The following is a 16,846-nucleotide window of genomic DNA, read 5'->3' as shown; positions in this document are numbered from 1 at the left end:
GGGCTTGGCTTCACTCTATTGAGACCTCAGATTCTCTAGCTAGAAAAGCCCTCCTGCCTCCTTTGATCTCCTTTTAGCTTCCATTGCCATCACTGCCACTGGATGTCCTAGGGGTGAGGGTGCAATAAAAGAGAAGAAAAGAAAAAATACTTAAAGCCACGATTCCCCCCATTGTCTCTAAGCAGAGGAATTCCCTCTGCTGGACTTCAAGCCGCAACAAGAGCTTCTCTTGGTGCTTTCTCTGTCCACATTCTTGTCCTCACTTACAAGAAGGTTCTGGGCTTCTTGGAAGTCAGGCTAGAGGATACTAGAGCAAAAGAAATAGTAAAATCACTGCTTTTTGGGTGCTATTTCCAATTCTGGGCATTTCCTCTAATCTGATTGCTACTGTTTACTTCTCACAGTATTTAAATAGCTGTTCAATGCCTTGTGTTCAGGTCTCATAGACACATTCACTGAAAAACACAAGGTAGAGTGTGAGTATTCCATTTTATCTGGAGCCAGAGACCCAGACATAGCTTTAGAAACAATATTTTATGTTTGTCCTTTATAGCTGGACCAGGGAGAATATTGCCTCTAAGGCATTATCATCATCATGTCCTTTTAGCATATTCAGTAATCATTCTCTTTGGGGTGAATTTGAGGTAATCCACCTTTTCATCAGAGGCTATGAATAACATAACATGGCAAGCTTCATGACAGTGGAATCCTGCACATCTCCTGATAGAACAATGTGAGGTGGCTGTTTCAACTTCAGACTCATTTGGCTGATTTAGAGAAACTTGGGACACCTGTAAAATGATGCCGAGATCAATTTAGGCATCCATCTGCCATCTTGAAAAATGGCGTGCAATAAAACCTTTCAACTGGGTACAATTTTTGTAGTTTCTATCATTAGCTGCCACATGTATCCCAGGGTAACAAGAGCGATGCGGGACCACTGATTAGAGTTTCAAGTTCAAAGAAATACAGGTGTCCTGTCTCAATGGTACTTTTTTTTTTTTTTTTTTTGGCTGTGCCCATAGCATGTGGAAGTTCCTGGACCAAGAATTGAACCTGTGCCACAGCAGTAACCTGAGCCACAGCAGTGACAATGCCAGATCCTTGACCTATTGAGCCACCAAGGAACTCCTCAATGTTATGCTTTGTGAACGCTAGGAAATGGGGAGTAGGATAGGAAATAGATGGAATTAATTGATATACATATCAGTGAGAGATACTGCGTCCTTACTTTTCCATACCGTGTTGGTAGGTAGAATGTCTCTGCTCACCGAGAACTAACATACAACTCTGACCACTGACCTTGTTGTGCAGAAGCTCTTTGTTGTGTTCAGTCTGCCAAGAGAAGCCTGTGTTTATTCCTAGCCTCCATATTTATGGTGTTGCTTTTTAGGACAATGGATGTAATCAGTTTCTCTCTCTTTTTTTTTTTTTTCCTAGACTGTGACAAAATAAATATCATTTCTCAAGGAGCTTCTATTGGTTTCTTTTTTCAGCTAAAGTTTGGCAGCAAGAAGGCCATTTATTTTCATGGTTGGGCTTTTTTTTTTTTTTTTTCCCTTCTCCTTGAATTGACTAGTAAGGAAAGAACCTGTGAAAGAGGACTCCTTGGTACTTCTTTCAGAATTTACATTGCATATTAGGTTTGATCCTCTAAAGATCTAGGATAGTATCCCTCTTTCCAGATCTATCCATGGAATACTGTGTTGTCCAAATGTGCCAGCACAGCCTTATCCTTCCTGTTCTTCCTCACCTGTGAGATGTGGAGGGTGTTGTGAAGCCGTGCAAGGGGAGGGCTGGGGTAGGGGGGGGCTTTGATTTAGGACAGGATTTGCTATAAGACCTTGAACTGCTTACTCAAGCTTTCTGAGCTTCATATTCACCCACCATAAAAAGTAGAAGAGCCTAGGAGATTGTTGGAAAGATGACCAGTATATGACAGCAACTAACCCCCAGCTTCCTACGTAGGAGTGGGTTGTGCTGTTTGAGTCCGTATTTGCACTGAGACCTGGATTAGGACTGAGCCACTGATGGGAGAAGATAGAGAGATGAACTTAATCTAAAACTATCCTCTAGGGTGGTATAAAGGCAGCCCTCTCTAGATCGCTTACCATTTTGTGTTGCCAGCATCTTTGCAAATGACTGATAATGGGGGAGGGCCCTGGAACTCCTTGTGGTGAGATGCAGAATTAGCAGAATTTTCTGCCCGAATGCATTTTCTAGGGCAGCAGCATTGTTCATCAGCCTAAGTGACACTAGTTCCCTTAACCCCCTCAATGTTTCTGTCAACAACCCACCCTCAGGAGTTCCTGTTGTGGCTCAGAGGGTTAAGAACCCGATATGGAGGAGTTCCTACTGTAGTGCAGTGGAAATGAATCCGACTAGGAACCATGAGGTTACGGTTTTGATCCCTGGCCTCGCTCAGTGGGTTGAGGATCAGGCATTGCTGTGAGCTATGGTGTAGGTAGCAGATGCAGCTCGGATCCTGCATTGCTATGGCTGTGGTGTAGGCTGGCAGCTGTAGCTACGATTTGACCCCTAGCCTGGGAACCTCCATATGCCAAGGGTGCGGCTCTAAAAAGACAAAAGACAAAAAAAGAAAGGAACCTGACATGGTGTCCATGAGGATGTGGGTTTGATCCCTGGCCTGGCTCAATGGGTAGAGGATCTGGCATTGCTGCAAGCTTCAGTGTGGGTTGCAGGTGTAGCTCGGATCCAGTGTGGCTATGGCTGTGGCTGTGGTATGGGCCAGCAGCTGCAGCTCTGATTTGACCACCTAGTCCAGGAATTTCCATATATAGCAGGCATGGCTCTAAAATGAAACAAACAAACAACCAAATAAACCACAACCCACCCTCTGCCCCCAAAGCTAGATTTTATCTGCATGTACCTGTGAAACCGGGGTGCACTTGCCTGGATTTGCGGCAAATATCAGTGAATGGAGATTTGTTGGCTCTTCTTCTCCACACATAATCAAAGTCCAGCCAGCAAGGTGGCCCTGCCCAGGACAGCCCCGCAGTGGCAGTGTCTGGAAGGGGAACAATTGTGTGTTGAGCTGTGGGGAACTCAGAGAGTGAAGCAACTTCCCAGGTGCTGCTTGGAAGATTGAACTGTAATTGGACTTGAACTTGCCCATGGGACCAGTGAGCACAGGGACAGAGACCTCTCCCTGACCAAACATGATCATCATGAGTCCTTTCTTCTTGTCTTATACCAACTTGAAAATTCCATCCTGAGAGTTTTCTGGGAATACTGAACTATAATGAGTTGCATCTGAGAAATGCAATAAGAAGGAGGAAAATGTGCCTTCCAGAACTTTCCCTGGGAGGCATACAGTTTATAGTTGGAAGAGATACTTTGGTAAACTATTTGCAGTAGGAGGGATGACTTCTCTTGAACATGTTAGTGCATGTTCAAGTAACAACAGGTATTTTCTAACTTTCCTTCTAAAAAGGATGAATCCACTTAACTGCAAGGCTTTTTTTTTTTTGGCTGAAGGGAGTGTGCAGAATTGGGGCCAGGATTGAATTGCTGAGGGCAGTAGAGGCTGAGGGCTCTGACCAGTGGTCATTCTCTCTTACATCCTGGCTCTTCTTCAAATATAAGTTCAATGAGTATTTTTTACAAAGATGAACAAACATCAGTGTATTAGCATGCCTACCCAGTGGACCAAGGACGGGCCACGTATCAGTTCAGAATCAATCTGGGTGGCAAACAAAGAGGAAAGCCATTTGCTATGAAGGAGGACGAGAGGTCAGAGTAGAATCTTGTGAGTCTCTATGGCAGCAATGTGGGCAACAGTCAAGTCCAGAAACCAGAAGTAGCTAATCCAATCTACCTGTGAGGGTCTTTCTGGCTCAGGGCTCCTTTCTGAAGGCCAGGCTGGGTCTTTCAACAACAGATTAAAGGCACTGTCCACATATGGCCTTTCTCCTATTTGGGGAACAGATGGATCAGTTCCTCCAAATACCCAACTTCTTTCCTACTATCCTATCTATTCAGAGTGAATTTGGTGGCCACTAGGAAAGGGGAGGGTTAGGGAACACCACTATGTTTTGGAGACAAATTCAGGCTGTTTAGTTTTTCCCCTTAGTCCAGAGGATCAGTTGAGGATCAGTGATATTGCAGGATTTTCCAGCAGGAGCTAAGCAATAGGGAGCCATGAATCATAGGCCCAGCATCTCATTGACCCATGTTCCTTTGAGCAAGTAATAGAGATGTCTTCATAATTGCCATCATCGTTACCATCACCAGCACCAGCATCTGTACCAGCACCAGCACCACTGTCACCATCCCCATCAATCACCATATTCAACATTCATTATTTATAATGATTACTGATATTTATAGAAAATCTACAGGATACATATTCAATAAATGGCCTCTTGTAGTACAATTAAAACACCAAACAAGCTGTCACATAGGAAGTGCTCTGCAAACATTAGCTATTTGCCAGGCACTATGTTAAGTGCTTTACATGGGTCACCTCATTTCACCTGCTTTTCTAGGAGGTGGGTACTATTGTTGCCCTCATTTTGCAGCTGAAGGGATTGAAGCTTGGAGAGGTAATGCAGCTTGGCCCAAGGGCATTCGGTGAAGCTAGGATTTGAACCCAGAGGTGGCAAGTGCTTTGGTACTTTCTATGTTACCGCTATGCTCAGGATCATGGCCCTTCTTAAAAAGAAACTGCTAAGCCCAGCTAAATACCTCAGCAGTTTATAAGCTGTCTACTTTCAATCTCTGAACCAAATCTCTTTTTGATGAGGTCTAAAATCCACTCTAGGAAGCCGCAGAGGGGAATTTCTGAAGTCATTTCTAACTTCCTGTGAAAATATTCTCTAGCTGGCAAGAGATTTTCTAGATAACAATGAATACACAATAAAGCGGGTGCCTCTGCCTTGGATACCTGCCTCACAAATAACCCATTTGGCTTCCCAATCATCCTGATACCTAAAACTAGCAGAATTTATGCTCGCAGCTTGAATGGCTCTGTTCAGCCAGAAAGCAAAAGTTTATGGCTGCAACCCTTTGCTCTGAAATGAAATCTAGTCTCTTTGGCTCGACTTTATTAGGCCGTATTGTACAGCGATAGGAGACATAAGTATCCGGAATCTGCTGTCACTAAAACGGGACCGAGTTGGCAAGTGTTTTTGTCCTCCCACTCAACACTGTGTCCTACAATGGAAAAGTTGAATAGAAATTAGGGATTACAAATCAGGGCCATTTTTTGAGACTTTATTTTTAATTGAATTAAATATAGCCATGTCATTGTTTTCTCTTTATACAACCCCCATCGCAATGGTGACTACACCATCATTGGGGTCACTGGATCAATGGAGAGAGATGAAGTAGATAAATCTGGATCTCTGAAATATTGTTTAGACTAATTAACACAACAACCCAAACACTGGGATACCCATCTTGTGCTTAATTATCTACAAGCTTTCTCCATAACTGGAGCCAATATTTAGTGATACTCGGGAGTTCCTGTCATGGCTCCATGGTTAATGAATCTGACTAGGAACCATAAGGTTGCGGGTTTGATCCCTGGCCTTGCTCAGTGGGTTAAGGATCCGGCGTTGACGTGAGCTGTGATGTAGGCTGCAGACTCAGCTTGGATCCTGCTTTGCTGTGGCTCTGGCATAGGAGGGGCAGCTACAGCTCTGATTAGACCCCTAGCCTGGGAACCTCCCTATTCTGCAGGAGCGGCCATAGAAAAGGCGAAAAGAAAAAAAAAGACAAAAATAAAATTTAGTGATACTCATGGAAAGCATTCCTTTTCATCTGTAACTCAAATCCTTTGGGCCATGACTGCTTTTCTGGTCCTCAAAGGCGTGAAGGGGAATACCAGTTCCCTATTCTTCCCTCTCTTTGGGAAGTACCTTCCCTACTCTAAGCTTGGTCCATGTCTGGGGAGCATCCTTGTAGTCTGGGAGCTTGTTAGAAATGCAGATTCTTGGACCCTACCCCAAGACCACAGAAACCCACATTTGACTAACATCCTTGGGTGATTCACATGCTTAGCAGAATTGGAGAAACACAGGACTCAGGTCCTTGGATGTGCCCACTGTTAAGAAATGGTCCTGTGTTAACATCTGTGGACATAGTGGCCTTCTCCCCGAACCGTCTAAAGTACTGAAGATTTTGCAAAAGCGTAGGTAATTCTCTAGAGGTCTGTTTCATCTGAAGCAAGCTCATGATTCCTATGCTGATTCAAATGCTTTTCTTTTTAAATCTTTCCTTTTCTCTTAATTATTAATAGCCAACAGTTGGTCTCCCTTTAAGAACTTAGGGAAGGGAAGTAATGGAATTGCTAAATACAGCCTTTGCTGGGCCCGGTCTATTTCCTATGGAATTGTGGTTTGACCTACACTGGAGTCCAGAGAGTGCAGTGGAAGAGACAGAGGGCTAAGTCACATGGGGAGGACTGCATAGTCATGAGATGGAGCAAAGGGGGCTCCTTTCTGCAGGGATGGTGGTGGGACCCCTCACTTGTAGGAGGTAGGACTTCCGTTGCTTTGGTGACAGATACACTCATTGCTGAGAGGCTGTTCTGTCCAAGTCAAGCCTCTCATATTTTTGATTTGGAATTTAGAAAACCATAAGCCACTTGCTAAGTAGCCCAAGATGTGCTGGGATGACTAAATTTCTCAGAAACATATTGCTCAGTGAGAAGTGTTCTGGGAAGTTTAAAAACCAGCCAATGGCATATGTTCCCAAGGACATACCAAGAATGTAGAACTTTTTCAGCATTTGGACGCAGAAATTGGTTCATTTTGTGGTCAACTCTAAAGGCTGTGACGTGATCAATGCTCACTTGCAATTGGATGCCTGGAAAAATTGTGCTTGTTTCTTTGTGTCTCTTTCTCCAGATCATTTTGCTTAGTTCAGTTCGCCAGCTATTAATTGCTTATGAGGTGTCTTGTAGACACCTCATAAGGTAGAATGCTGCTTGTTTTAGAAGATACAAAGTTGAATGCAGAAGGGAGGGGGTCATGTTCCAAATTCCAGTTTATTATAATTCTTATGAGATCTCAAAAGACTCAGATGCAGTGATGGTAGCTAATGATAAGTAACAAGTCCGGAATGCTTACTGTGAGCCAGGGAGTGTTCTAAGCATTCTTTTTTTTTTTTTTTTTTTTTTTTTTTTTTTTTTTTTGTTGTTGTTGTTGCTATTTCTTGGGCCGCTCCCGCAGCATATGGAGTTTCCCAGGCTAGGGGTTGTATCGGAGCTGTAGCCACCGGCCTACGCCAGAGCCACAGCAACGCGGGATCCGAGCCGCGTCTGCAACCTACACCACAGCTCACGGCAACGCCGGATCATTAACCCACTGAGCAAGGGCGGGGACCGAACCCGCAACCTCATGGTTCCTAGTCGGATTCGTTAACCACTGCGCCACGACGGGAACTCCCATTCTTTTATTTTTTAAAATTTTTTTCAAGTTTAATTTATATTTTGTATTAGATTATAGTCGATTTACAATGTTGTATTAGTTTCAAGTGTACAGCAAAGTTGCAAAGTTATACATGTACATATATCCATTCTTTTTCAGATTGTTTTCCCATGTAGATTATTATAGAACATTGAGTAGTGTTCTGTGTGCTATACAGTAGGTCCTTATTATATTTATCTGTTTTATATGTAGTAGGATGTATGTGCTAGTCCCAGACTCCTAATTTGTCCCTCCCCCACATTTCCCCTTTGGTAACCATAGTTTGATTTTGAAATTTGTGGGCATTCTTTAACCATCATCTCATTTAGCCCTCCCAGGCTCCCCAGAGGTGTCATGATTCATGTTCCCTAAATTAAGGCAAGGTAGTTCAAGACGGGGAAGTGAGCAAAAGCCTCACAGATGAGGTGTGTGTGATGGGAGCGTTATAGGAAGAATTGGATTTTGACAACTGAGAACAGCCACAGAGAGATCTATTTCTGACAGTAGGACCAATCAGGGAAACAAAGTGGTGGGGAGATCAGGAGAAGGAGTTTTTAGAACAGCATTGCTTGTCTCTATGAGCTGCTTCTTGAAATAAAGGATTCTGTGATTAGGTGTCATGTTTCACCTTTGGAGATTTAGAACTCACAGTAACATGTACAATACTCTAAGAGCTACACGTAAAAAAATTTACCTAGGCATTTTCCTGTCATGGCTCAGCAGTTAATGAACCCCACTAGTATCCATGAGACGTGGGTTCGATCCCTGGCCCTGCTCAGTAGGTTAAGAATCCAGCATTGCCATGAGCTGTGGTGTAGGTCACAGATGCCACTCATATTCCATGTTGCTGTGACCGTGGCGTAGGCTGGCAGCTGCAGCTCTGATTCAACCATTAGCCTGGGAACCTCCATGTGTCATGGGTGTGGCCCTAAAGAGACAAAAAAAATTACCTAGTTTGGTTTTGTTAAACCTGGTGCCTCCCAAAGTTGTTTCATTCACTTGTTCAACAAATATTGAGCTTCTGCTATGTCCCATGCACTGTTCCAGGCACTGGATGAATTTTTTGCCTCTTTCAAAGTAAGCTACATTTTAATGAGAGTACCCTTGAATTCCTTCTCCACTCTTTTATGTTCAGGGTGACACCTGTTAGTAAGTTCTGTCAAGCTTATTTTGGGACATCTGAGTTGAGATTAATCCTACTTCACTGGAATTTGGGGGAAATTGTGGGAAGTAAGTTTTGTAAGATAGAATGGGACCAGCACAACTGCAAGTTCAGCCCATGGATGGGAGCTATGACCTATTGGCTACTCATCCACGAAGAGGTGAACACAGAAAAAAAGAGGAAGTGCTTAGGAACTTTTAGAGAAATTTGACAGATTAATTTTTTATTTTTATTTTATAATGATTTTTATTTTTTCCATTATAGCTGGTTTACAGTGTTCTGTCAATTTTCTGCTGCATAGCAAGGTGACCCAGTTACACATACATGTATACATCCTTTTTTCTCACGTTATCATTCTCCATCATAAGTGACTAGATATAGTTCCCAGTGCTATACAGCAGGTGTGTATGTGTGTGTGTCTATATATATATATATATAGACACACACATATATAGACACACACACACACAATGAATACTATTCAACCATAAAAAAGAAGAAAGTATTGCCATTTGCAGCAACATGGATGGAACCAGAGACTTTCATCCTGAGTGAAGTAAGTCAGAAAGAGAAAGATAAATACCACTTATATCTGGAATATAATATATGGCACAAATGAACCTTTCCACAGAAAAGAAAATCATGGACATGGAGAACAGACCTTTGGTTGCCAAGAGGGAGGGAGTGAGATGGATTAGGAATTTGGGATTAATAGATGCAAACTATTGCCTTTGGAATGGACAGATTAATTTTATATTGGATGGATCTAATGATAAAATTTTTGGACTTGGTACTTTGCGTGTCTTTGTACTTTGTATTCATTTTTTTATAATTCATTTCAGTTAGATTTTGCAGAAGCTTGAGTTTTCAAAACAATGGATATTAGAACTAAGACAATAAATAAAGATAAAACCCTGACCCTTTATCCCGAATAAGTTGAGAAGGTCTGTTCTGGAAAATCCTGCATGCCAGGGGACACATTGTCCTCATGTGGATTACTTGGCAGGCATCTGCTTGAGAACATTTACTTGCCCTACCCAGATTGGAGTTATTTTTAGTAGTATTTTAAGCACCTTATTATTTGAAGCATGAATGAGAATGTTTTAAACTGTTATCCAGATTTCAAAACCAGGGATTCTCACTGTGGCTCAGCAGGTTAAGAATCTGATTAATATTTTTGAGGATGCAGTTTCGATCCCTGGCTTCGCTCAATGGGTTAAGGATCTGGCATTGTTGTGGTGTAGGCTGGCAGCTGGAGCTCCGATTTGACCCCTAGCCTGGGAATTTCCATATGCCATGGGTGCAGCCCCCCCGCCCCAAAAAATTGCAAAACCAAAGCTCTCTATGGACAGATAGTGAATAGGTCCATCTTTAAAATGGTCTGACTTCATTTGAGCATAAATCCCTTTCCTAGATGGGAGAGGAAAAAATAGAGAAACCTACATATTGAAAAAATTACCGATTTCTTGCCACATAGGCAACACTTTCTTAAATAATTTCTAAAAAACAATTCTTTTAAAAAGTTCTTATATCACACTTTCAGCTAGCCCCTCCTCTAACTTCACTCCCTGGGGCATTCTGTCTTTTCAGAAATAATCTGGACTGGGGGAGCAGAGCAAGGAGGGAAAATGCCTTAACTCTGTGGCCTGTGGTGCAGTGTGTTAATCTCTGAACACCTCTTGTGGGGTGATGTTTTCTGTTGATGCCTGATGGAAGAGATCTTATTTAATAGTCTGCCGCCCTCTAGTCTGGGAATAAGAGATTTGGCTCAAGTCCACCCACAAATTAATCTTTGGAGTTGTTTGTTTATCTGTGTCGTGCTGAAGCAACCAGTTATCTGGCATTCCATCAAATCTTAAATAATGTGTTTTAATTGATATTGTCTTGAAGCCTTTGGAAAAATCTGAGGTCCTTTCGTCCTCTTCTCACATTCTAGAAAATGCAATCTGGTAGGCCATAACTGTGGAATGCCAAATCGTTATGGGGTCCCTGAGATCCCATGCTGCTCTCGGAAGGGCAGCTGACCTGAGTCCACTTCCAGGAAGGACAGCGTTGATAGGCCATTTGGCACAGAGAAGGGAGATATTCTGAAAAGGTGCAAATCACCATTGGTTTCCCTTCTCTCCTGCTTCTTTCCTTTGGTTTTCACTTTATCACCAGTTTCCTCCACCTCCAGAAAGCTGTGCAATGGAGCATTCTCTGTTCTGGCACCTGTGTGGTCCTAAGCTTGCAAGACTCAATTGTTTTGTTGTTCAGTTCTCTGAAATGATTTTAGGATTTGTAATTATATTGAACAGTGTTGAGGGTGGGAAGGGAAGGATAAAGTGTCATATGCCCATTGGTAAAAACTGGAACAAGTCTGTTAATTGGAACATAGAGGGAAATAAAGGAGGAGAGAGAGGTAGGTTATAGACATCTTTTTTTAAAAAAAAATCTTTTTATTGGTATTTCCCCAATAAAATATTTTTCTAATCCATTCCAAAAGCAATAGTTTGCATCTATTAACCCAAAGTTTCCAATCCATCCCACTCCCTCCCCCTCTCCCTTGGCAACCACAAGTCTATTCTCCAAGCCCATGATTTTCTTTTCTGTGGAAAGGTTCATTTGTGCCATATATTATATTCCAGATATAAGTGGTATCATATGGTATTTGTCTTTCTCTTTCTGACTTACTTCACTCAGGATGAAAGTCTCTGGTTCCATCCATGTTGCTGCAATTGGCATTATTTTGTTCTTTTTTATGGCTGAGTAGTATTCCATTGTATGTATATACCACATCTTCCTAATCCAGTCATCTGTCAATGGACATTTGGGTTGTTTCCTTGCCTTGGCTATTGTGAATAGTGCTGCAATGAACATGTGGGTGCACAGGTGATAGACTTCTTAACATTCAGTTGTCGTTAACATTGTTCCTTCCAGCAAGAAATGATTAGATGTGACATTGAACCTGATTTTTCCCAGTGGCAGAGGGATAGGGATCAAGAGAGGCATCCTCTCATTTTAGTGACCAACCCACACACTCATCAGCCTAGAGCCCATCTATACTGACTCCATGTTTGTTATTGTAGTTGAGAGCTTGACACATTCTGTGGATGTTCTCTTTCTCTTTTTTGGTAGGAATAAATATGTTTTTGTGGGATCTAAGGTACATTGGCCAATTTCTGTCACTGCACTCTCTTTTAAAGTGTCGCATTCTCAAGGACAGTGACAATGTATTATGTAATTTTATGTACAAATATTCAGATGTGGCCAATTCTTTTTAATGAAGGACTTTTCTGATGCAAAATTATGCATCCTTTAAAGGAAGAATATAAAAAATTTGGATAGATTTAAAAAAAATCATAAATGCAATAAATACCTGCCAATATACCAGGCTTCTACTACCTGCTTTGGGCAAGGCTGGTGTGTATGTTCCAGCTCACCTCTTCTTATTGCAGTCATTAACATAATGGTCATTGGTTTTCATAATTTCCTTTTCATTACTTTTGATGTGCACAGCATAACATATATTTGGATTAAAACAATGCACTTGTTTTCAATTAAATAAGGATTGGTATATGATAATGGTATATGGTAATCTTTGGAATTATTTACATGACTCCAGAGGTAGGAATGGAATTTTACAAAATTATTTGGCTGTAATCAAACACCGGTATTCAGACTCTTTGCTGGGAACAGAAATCACAGTGATCATAACACACCCCAGCTGGGATGGTTGATTTTTCACATTCACTGGGCTGTTAGCATTAGAGAAACACAGTTTCCCTCTAATCAGAGAAGGCATAAAATATAAAAGGTGTCATTACCGACCTGCCGTTAGTAACACATGCAGAATCTGGGATCAAGAAGGTGTTACTTGCCCCAGAGCCAAGCCTGATGTTTCCAGTTGGACAGTTCCTTTGATGGTGGAGCCTTTGCCCATGGATTGGTGTACAACCATTTACTTAAGGGGTTGACTAGACTGGTTGAAAAATTAGGTAATGAAGGACAGATAAATGAGACTGTGAGAAGTGTAGATGAGCTAGCCCCACGGCTTGGTTCCCTGTTCTCGCTGAAGATCTGCGAGTGTTTGATGACTAAGGACCTGGAGCACATCACCTGCTCATCTTTGCTAGATGCTCTTCTGAAGCAGCTGGGGTTGGATGTGACAACCACAGGAGAAATTGCTGCCTTAGGAAATGCTTTGCCTTTGACAGATTGCTCAATAGCTGGCAGATTAATTTTGGCAACTTTCCCTAAGTCGTTTTGGTCCCATTCCTTCATTTTTCTGCTGGGAAGTGTGTATTCACATTACAGTTAAAAATATGTTGACAACACAAATGTGCAGAACAGCATGTACTATTTTAGGAAAGAAGTTGTAGGCTGGGATGGTTTCATTTTATAGACTAGAAATGATGGAGTTCCCGCTGTGGTGCAGTGGGTTAAGGATCTGGTGTTGCTGCAGATGCAGCTGTGGTGTAGGTTGTAGCCCTGGATCAGATTTGATTCCTGGCCCAGGAACTTACATATGCCGCAGGTGTGGCCGAAAAAGGAAAAAACAAAGATTAGAAATGAATAATGCCATCATACTCTGAGAGGAGGTCTGAACTCTCCTTCCAGCTCAACTTTAAATTGATGCTACTTCTCACTGACTTCTCACAAAGTCGTGGACTCCAGGGTTAAGATATTGTGTCCTTAAAGAGCTTCTGTTCTGGCATTTCCCTCTTAGGTGCTTATATTCAGCAAAATCTCCCTGCACCCCCCCCCAAAAAAAAATCTAGAACCATCACTTGTATATATCTACCCTGTTATTGTCTAGCAAGAGATATTATGGTGGGTGGTTAACAGCTTGAATTTTTCATCCTGTTTGTATAGCTGTTCAGCTTTGTGACCTTCAGTGGGTTACCTAACCTCTCTGTGCATCTGTTTTTATCATATACTAAAGGAGAATGGGAATGACAGTCACTTGCTCTACCTTCTCTAGATCTCTTTGTTCACTGTTATTGAACAGTGTCAAGTGTTTTAAACTCTACATATTTTACACTAATTTTTCCTTTTCTAAGAATACATTTCATTACTGCTGACCAATATAAGAGGAACGTGCACTTTTGCTTTTTTCAAAATGAGTCAAAGATGCCATGCTTGAGACTTAAGGTCAACTTGTATGATAAGGGGTAATTGAAGCCCTTGCCTTGGGATGAAGATTGACATTTTGATGTTTGAGTTTGTGACTTTACAGTGTCACAAGCCTGGGTGCTGGCTCCCTGACCCTCCTGATATGATTGGCCCTTTCCTGTCATTGTTCTGTCACCAGTTGCCATTCTTGCCCTTAAAGGGTCTAAGTGTTCATTATAATTATTGGTTTTTCTTATGTTGTATGTGTTGTCTTTTTTAATTGTGGTAAAATACATATAACATAAAATCTATCATTTTGAGTGGGTTTTTTTGGTGGGAATCTTTATCAGAAACTGAAAAACTTGTTAACTTATCAGTAAGGAAATTGTGTTACAAATGTGTACATCTTAAAGGGTTATAATAATGAATTTGAACTCCTCAGCTTTCAGACAGTTCATTCAATGCTATTCCATCTTGCACTGTAGATACCATCTGAGAACCTGCATATGTACATGGAAGAGGCATTTTGCTTTCCAGAAAAGTTCTGTACATCTTTTCTTGTTTTTTGACTTTTAGCCCTCAAACATTTCAGGTTAGCCACAAAAGCAAACTTCCAGGAAAAGAAATGTGGAAAAAATCAACAGAAGTCAGATGCCTATATCTTGGCCATGTATATCTGATGCTTTTTTCTGGCAAAGAGAAAAATATGAGAACATGAGTAACACTTTAAATAAAATTCAATCAGTAAATAGAATGGCTCCTATGATACAGAATACGCTCAAAAATATTTGTGGAAGAAATGCATCAGTGAAACAGTTTATCCTCAGTTCAAAAGAAACAAGAATAATTTGTTATTATCCCACAAAGAATTTGTTTCTACTTAAATTTTAAAAGTTTAATGATGAAACTACAGTAAAATTTGGTCTCAAGAAGTAGTTTCATTAGGCATAGAGGCATGAAAATACCAAGTATAACTAAAAGAACCAAATTAAAACCACATTGAGGAACAGCACCAACAATCAATAAAAATTGATAGGATTTCATATTTTCATTATTTTTGAAAATCAAGTGGAATATTTAAATTAGCAACATAAGCAGCATTTTGTAAAAGAAATGTCTCTGTCCAAAGAATGGGCTGAAATTCTTGTACTTCAAGGAACATATTTGCCCATAGCGTTCTATTCTGGGAGTTCCCACTCTGGCACAGTGGGTTACGAATCTGTCTGCAGTGGCTGGGATCCCTGTGGAGATGAGGGTTTGATCTCTGGGCCGGTACAGTAGATTAAAGTATCTGGCGTTGCTGCAGCTGTAGTTTGGATTTAATTCCCCGGCCCAGTGGGTGTGACCATTAAAAAAAAAAAAAAAAAAACAAACTCTAAGGATTTATAATTGCCAATCACTTAGATAATAACCTATTTACCAATAGTTATAATACAGTGCCCAAAATATTATATATTTCAAACTATTTGCTAATACAGACCAAGCTTCTTCAAAGTAGTTAGAATTAATGACTTTTGCTTAAGAAATCAAGAATATCTTTTACTTGAAAAAAAATGTTGAAATCTTATAATTGGGGGAAACATAAAAGCTTGTGTTTGGCTCAACACATAGAAGTTTTTTTTTTGTTTGTTTGTTTTGTCTTTTTGCCTTTTCTAGGGCTACTCCCGCAGCATATGGGCAAATGGAGGTTCCCAGGCTAGGGGTCTAATGGGCACTGTAGCCGCCAGCCTGCATCAGGGCCACAGCTCTGTGAGATTCGAGCTGCATCTGTGACCTACACCACAGCTCATGACAATGCCGGATCCTTAACCCACTGAGCAAGGCCAGGGATTGAGCCCGCAACCTCATGGTTCCTAGTCAGATTCATTAGCCACTGAGCTATGACAGGAACTCCAGAAGTTAATTTTTAAAATCATAAAGTTTAGTGATAGAAAAGTCGAGCCCTGTATTTTGTTTTAAGATGTCGCTCTGGGGAAGAGGAATTGGTAGATGAGCAGTATTGCACGGCACAGGTCTAAGCTGTGGGAGTAGGTTAGAAGAAGCTCAAACTAATGATGTTAACCCACAAAATCTAATCGCCCAGACTGAGCACAAAGCAGACAAATTGCATAGAAGCAGGGAGTGCTCGTTTCATTTCTAAAATAAGCCTGGCTTTTGTATTCCAACACGCCACCTAGTAGATGGTTAGCATGCATTTCCCACTAGTTCCCAGTCTATTTCAACTTCAAGCATTGTGTTTCCCCCAGTTAACTGATTATTGAGCCTAAGCAAGATACCCGTGACTTTAGTACCTGCATAGGACAGTGTTAGGAGCTGGGAAGCTCCCATTCCTCCTCCCCTTTATCCAACCTTCAGTAGAAGAGAATTTGAGAGGCAGCAGCTTACAGCTACCCCAGGACACACAGCCTGCCTTCCTTGGGAATCTGTGACATCCCCAGGCTCCCAGAAGGGCTCAATGTTCTCATTGTTATTCACGTTCTACTTTTTAAAGATTGATTCCGAGATAAAATCCTTCTAGAAATGCCCAACATGAAGAGGGCTGTTGAGAAAACCAGTTGAACTTGATTAATTAGAAAAAAGTTTTAAAATGAAGTTTGAGTTAGGACCTCTCTGAAACTAATTTTACTTTTTGTGATATTCAAGATGGGGTTGGAAAAATTTCCTCTTTTCCCCCCAATGTATTATTTTATTTTATATATATGCTCCTTGCAAAAGCCTTTAGATAATACAGAAATCCATAGAGAAAAAGTGCCATTCTTCATCTCAGAAATAACAACTATTACTGTTTTGATATAAAGCTTTCTAGATTTTTATATAGCTTTATGAACATTCACATAATTCCAGGGCATTTTAAAAAGTAGGATCGGACTGGGAGTTCCCATTATGGCTCAGCAGAAACTAATCCAACTAGTATCCATGAGGATGTGGGGTTTGATTCCTGGCCTCACTCAGTGGGTTGGGGATCCGGCTTTGGTGTAAGCTGTAGTGTGGGTTCCCATGTTGCTATGGCTGTGATGTAGGCCTGCAGCTGTAGCTCTGATTGGATCCCTAGCCTGGGAACTTCCATAGGGTGCAGCCCTAAAAAGCAAAAAAGAAAAAATAGGATTGGACTGTATATACACTATTTAGTAATGTAATGGGCCTTTTATGTAGTTTC

General features: G+C 41.2%; 1 protein-coding gene across 50 annotated transcripts in view; it reads left to right on the top strand.

Annotated features, from left to right (window-relative positions):
- KCNMA1 (potassium calcium-activated channel subfamily M alpha 1) overlaps positions 1–16,846 on the top strand; it is a 760,956-nt gene that overhangs the window by 573,527 nt on the left and 170,583 nt on the right.

The sequence above is a fragment of the Sus scrofa genome, chromosome 14, assembly GCF_000003025.6.
Source record: "Sus scrofa isolate TJ Tabasco breed Duroc chromosome 14, Sscrofa11.1, whole genome shotgun sequence".
Lineage (NCBI taxonomy): Eukaryota > Metazoa > Chordata > Mammalia > Artiodactyla > Suidae > Sus > Sus scrofa.
This window is presented reverse-complemented; position numbering and strand designations above follow the sequence as displayed.